Here is a 5700-nt window from a genome sequence, read left to right on the forward strand (position 1 = left end):
TGTACAACCTCTCTTCTAACTTTGCAGATAAGACAACAGATGCATTCTCTTAAAAAAAGAAGGAAAAATTCTCTTAAATGCCAAGGTTATTTGTAAAAGCTATATGGTTACAGGGGCATTTTGTCAGGGCTTTTAAAAAATGAAATAAGGAAGAAAGTAATACAAAAGACATTGAATTTCAAGTAAGAATGGGCTCAAATACTTTTAAATAAAATATAATCTGTATACCTTAGAGCTTGGGGACTATCTGCCTCCACAGATCATGATCCTGAGTTGGAATGCATTGGATCGACCTTCTCGTGGTGCATCCCGTGAGTACCCACCCATTCATTGGGGAAACTGACGATCCTTCCTAGCTGACTGAATCCACATGCATCCCAGTCACTTTCAAAGCCAGCAACAAGCAGCTCCTGAAAGCTTTCAATCTGACCTGTTGACTGGCTATGGAAGAAGGGCAAACGCTAGAAGAAGAATGATCCTGAGTCATGTGCTCCTGAAGAACAACAACAACAAAAAAGTTAATCCAAGAGGATTACTTGTTGGTGCAGCTTTCTGATGCTGACAAATGTGTAGAGTTTTAAAGGCCTTTCTTCCACAGCCTTTATTTGCTATGGAGTTTTTAATGTGCTTAATGCTGTTTTAATTCTGTTTCTACTAATATCTTATTTTTTCCTCAATCTTGATCTTGTGACTCAGGAATATGACAAATGCCTTTCATGAATATCATCTCCATTCTCTTTGCTGTTCTACAATCTTACCTTTCATCTGAACCTTTTAACTGTTACCCATCCTATGGAATATCGTTGGCTTTTCATGATTCTAGGGACCATTATTTGTTTTTTGGTTTTTTGTCTGTTTGTTTTTGTTTTTATACTATCCTGGCTTCTTTTGACATCCTTCTTAGCAATATAAAAATATCCTCATTTTCTCATTTTTTTTCTGTAGAAAATCTTGCTAAATGCCCACTAGTTAACCAATCTAAAATTCTCTACCAGACATTACTGTTCTTTTGGGGGTCTCACTGAGTTTGGAATTAACTTCCATTTGAAGTAAGCAAATCTATACAACTCCTAATGATTCATATTAATGAGAATGCACATTTTGCAAGTTTCTCCCCCCCACCACCACCCCCAGCACTGCTCTGTTTTGGTTTATGGTAGTGCAGGACTAAACCAGGAATTTTGGAGCCTTAAGCATGAGAGTATTTTTACATAACCATTATGTTCTCCCCACTGTCCTATTTTGCAAGATTCTAGTGGCATTCCCAGCATTATTGACACACCTATTACAAAATGGTAAGATACAGAGAGAAACGAGGTGGCATACCTAGCTAAGCAAATATAGTACTAAACACAAGGACCCGGGTTCGAGCCACCCCCCACCCCAAACTCCCTTCATACGGGGATGGGGGCACTTCACTAGCAAAGCAGGTTTGCAGGTGTCTATCTTTCTCTCTTTCTTTCTAACTCCCCCTCCTCTCTCAGTTTCTCTCTGTCTCATCCAATAAAATGGACAAAAATGGCCACTAGGTGCAATGGCTCTGAGCTCCAGTGATAATCCTGGTGAAAAAAAAAAAAGCAAGATTAAAGATTATTTAACACCCCCCCCCCCCGTAATACCATTCCAACAGCATTCCAACTACTTTGGAGTTCTCTAGAATGTCTAGCACATGTTAATCACAAATGTGTGCCCCTCTTTGGGGCCTAAAATTGACAGTAAATTCTTTACTTAGGCAAATTCTAGACTTAGGCATTAGGTAAATTCTAGACTTAGGCATTAACTACATAGAGCTAATTTTATCTGTGAAGTTATAAAACTGGTCTATGGAAATCTATATATCATGCATTAATTTAACAGTCTTTCAAATGCACACAGGAAAATAAGAAGGTCTGGATGGGTGCCAGCTAATATTTACAGTGCATGTATTTTTCTATCTGAGATAATTTTTCTAATTGGATAATGTGGTAGATTGTACAATCAGATATTTTGCAAGCCAAAGTTATAGCACTGAATTTTCTTTTCTCTACAAAAAAAGTTTACATAACCAACATTTTAATTAAAATTTATTTAAGGCCTTGATGAGTATAGACCTTGGGAACCAATGAGTAAACATAAAAACAATTTCCTATTCTAAGTTCATATTTAACAATGTCCTAATAGCCCATAATGAAGATAGTGGTCACCAGTTAATCAACCTATTGAGATCAGAAGTGTCAACTCAAGCACAGTATACTAACTTACTGATCCTTAATAGATCAGCAAGAACTATAACCCAAAGATTCATCTTTCTCTTTTGTTAAAGTCACTTTGGAAGCCAATTCACTTCCTTTTAAGACAATGATTTCTGACCTAGTTTGGGCAGTGAGTTAACATAAAATCTATTTCGGGGGATGTTCTTGGTGTTAATGAATAATAGAATCACAAGATAAGTGGTGAGTTAAATGTCTGGGCAAACGCTCTTTGTGAAAGAATCAACTTTGTTTTTTCTAATGTGCATACAAGTATGAAAATAGACATGTTCAATCTTCAGTGGGAGTTCCTTACTCTAGTAAAGTCTAAGATCCTGAGTTAGATAAGGCTTGTAGCCCAATCTTATCCCTATCCTGTTCTGTGAAAGTAAATTTTAATTGTAAAAAATTATAATGTGAAGGGGCCTAGAGGTGGCACACCTGGTTAAGCGCATATACGGAAGGACCCATGCAAGAACCTGGTTCAAGTCCCGGCTCCCCATTGGCTGTGGGGACGCTTCACACGTGGTGAAGCAGGTCTGCAAGTGTTTTATCTTTCTCCCTCTCTGCCTCCCTCTCCCCTCTCAATTTCTCTCTTTCCTGTAGAATAAGATAGAAAAAAGGGGGACAGCCTCCAGGAGCAGTGGATTCATAGTGCAGCCATGGATAACCATGGAGGACATAAATAAATAAATCAATAAATAAACAAACAAATGTAAAAAATAAAATAAGATAATAGGGTCTATAAGACCTAAGTAGCAAACTCGTACAGTGTAGAGCTATGTCTGCCAAATAGCTATTGCAAAATAAGATTTGCTTTTAAGGATTTAGTGAGTTGTATAGAAAGTTGCTTTGTGATTAACAAGCAAAGAAAAGATATAATTTAGTTCAGCTTAATAAATGAGAATTCCCGTGTTGAAGCATACCATATCCCAGATGAGCCTTAGATTATGTACACTAAAAAACTGTGAATCAAAAATCCATTCACTTGAATCATACTTGTATAGAAAAGATATTTAATAATCGCTATGGTAATGCAAAAAAAATGGTTTTCAAATGTAATTTTCTTTCTAGGTGATAAAGTAATTCACTGAACTGCATATTACAATGTCCATTAGCAACCTGCCAAGTCCATGTCTCTTAAGGAAGTGTGCAAGAGATGTAACTAAGTTTGGTTCTGCTTTCTAGATTCCCAGCCAAGCCTGTGTCATGTCCCCTGCTCAAATGTCACCAACTCCAGTCCTGCTCAGACAGACTTGGTTCTTCTCCCCACACAGCCCCCTCCAGTGACCAAAATAGAGCACAAACACGGACTTACAATGAGATAGTCACTGAGCTTCTGAAAATAATTAGCAAGAAAAAGAGAAAAAGCAAACAAGCAAATGCACTACTTAGTTTTATTTAAAAGGTAAGTTTAGAGGGTGATTTGCAACACTTAAAGATATGTTTTCTTTACAAAGAAAGATGTCACTTTCTCAATGTGCACCAAGAATTTCCTTAAAGAAAATAATCTTTCCTAGAAACAAAAAGTGCCCCTTGGTGGTGGTGACTTTGCCCAATATACTTTCCTCCTTTCAGCTGCCTTTGTTTTCCTCTCCTGTCATCAACCAACCTTTTAGTTCCCATTGTGCTAGTCTGAGCACAAAGCCACTCATCTAAAAGCCTTAGTATGAGTAAGACAATTCATCCCTATGGGGGTAAAGTGAAAAACCTCATGGGTCGAAAGATCTCACAAATGGTGACTTTTGCAAGGTCAGCCTTCGGAAGTGACCTCTTGAACAGGTTCAGAAACACTAGACCGGCTTGAGAGATAAAAGGAGGGGAAGTGCAAAAGGTGCAGAGTAGGAAAGGGGGTGAAAGATAGCAGGGACGAAACGCTGGAAAGAAAGGAGTACTCATAGGAGACATCAGAGTAAGGCCCCTTGGCCCTGCGAAAGGAAATAGGTGGCCCTTCCAGGGGTTGCATCTTTCAATCTCCAGCCCTGCCCTCCGCAATGGACTTCCCGCTGGGCCACCTGCCGGCCCCACCTCCTGGGCTGCGGCGCGCGCTGCAGGGCTGGGGAGGAGTGTGGCGCCCGCTCCGCGCCCGGGACCCACAACTGGGCTGGCCTGTCGCGGGGCGGGCTGAACCCCCCGCCCAGAGTCAGATGCAAGTGGGGGGTAGGGTTGCACTCCACGCGGGGCTGCTATCCCCACCCCAGCTCGCCCCGCTCCTTCCCCATGGCTGCAGCAGTGAGAGCAGCCGTGTTAGCAGCAGCCTTCGCAGAGAAACCAGCCAAAAGGAGCCCAGCTGCGCCGGGGGCAGGAGGAGGGGGCTGGGGCGGGAGAGGTGGGGGGAGGCGGGGGCGGAGGGGGGCGCCAGGGGCCGGCGGGGGCGGGGTGGTGGCGGGGGCGGCGCGCTCGGTGGCCGCGCCCCGGGCCCGCGGCCAGCGTCACTTACCCGGCCAGGGCGCTGGGGCAGCTCGGCCAGCTCCTCCGGGGCCGCGTGGCTCGGGCCGGCGGTTCTGTGCAGCCCAGGCGCTGCCAAATGTAAACAATCCGCCATGATTTCTTTGTTTAGCTAATTGAACCTGCGACTGTCTCGAGTCCCAGGCGCACAGTCTCTCCCTTCTCTCCCTTCCCCCCTCGTGCTCTCTTTTTATTTATTTATTTATTCGTCTCTCCCCCACCCCCCACCCCGCTCCTTAGTCTTTCCCTTTTTCTTCTCTTTCTTTGGTCTTAGTAGCTGCTTTTAATGGAAGTCGAGGCAGTGAGTGGTTGGTGCAGGGAGTGCGGTGGTGGTTTTTATAAATACAGGTAAAATAATACCGAAATCTAGGGCTGAGGTACAATCTCTGAAAGAGGAGGAGAGTGTTTTTCTCTCTCTTCCTCCCTCCCTTTTTCCTTTCCCCAAACCTCCCAATTTATTAGACTATTTTCTTTGGAGCATGCCATATGGGTGCAGCTCCCAATCACCTTTCCTTTCAGATGAACACTCTGATGTCCAAGTTTGAAGGCAGACTTTGGACTGGGCAGAAGTGCGGAGTTCTACATTTACTTTGGCAGGATAGGTTCCAAAATGCCTTGCAAGAGTTGTCATAACTGAGTGGCTATTAGGTGAAGATGACCTATTGGCGTCTGTTCAGCTTCTTTTAGAAAACTCGAGATACTATACTCTCCAGCACACAGTCTAAAAAGTAGCACCCGCACAGTGTACAGCACCCAGAGGTGGAACATTTCAGCTTTCTATTTGCATAAAGCATTGGTACTTGCTGTTACACACATACTTGGAGAGAGGGTAGAATGTGAAACTAGCCTATGGGGCCCACAAAAGGGTCTATTGTGTTGTTCCTGATGGAGATGACCAATGATAATGGAGAGAGGGATCAATTCGAGGTCTAGGCCCATCATGTCTGTATGGGAATCTCAGGACTCCTCTACTAGGGTCCCAGATGATGGGGTGGCCTGATAGTGACTAAAGAGTCATCATTAA

At 43.1% G+C, this 5700-nt stretch overlaps 1 long non-coding RNA gene across 1 annotated transcript in view; it reads right to left on the minus strand.

Annotated features, from left to right (window-relative positions):
- The window catches only part of LOC132537666 (uncharacterized), a 315011-nt gene extending 310187 nt beyond the window's left edge, over positions 1-4824 (minus strand). The window contains exon 1 of the long non-coding RNA XR_009549130.1: positions 4669-4824. This is a non-coding gene — a long non-coding RNA (uncharacterized LOC132537666). The remainder of the gene's footprint in view (positions 1-4668) is intronic.
- Between the last annotated feature and the right edge of the window lie 876 nt (positions 4825-5700).

This window comes from Erinaceus europaeus, chromosome 3 (assembly GCF_950295315.1).
Source record: "Erinaceus europaeus chromosome 3, mEriEur2.1, whole genome shotgun sequence".
Taxonomy (NCBI): Eukaryota; Metazoa; Chordata; class Mammalia; order Eulipotyphla; family Erinaceidae; genus Erinaceus; species Erinaceus europaeus.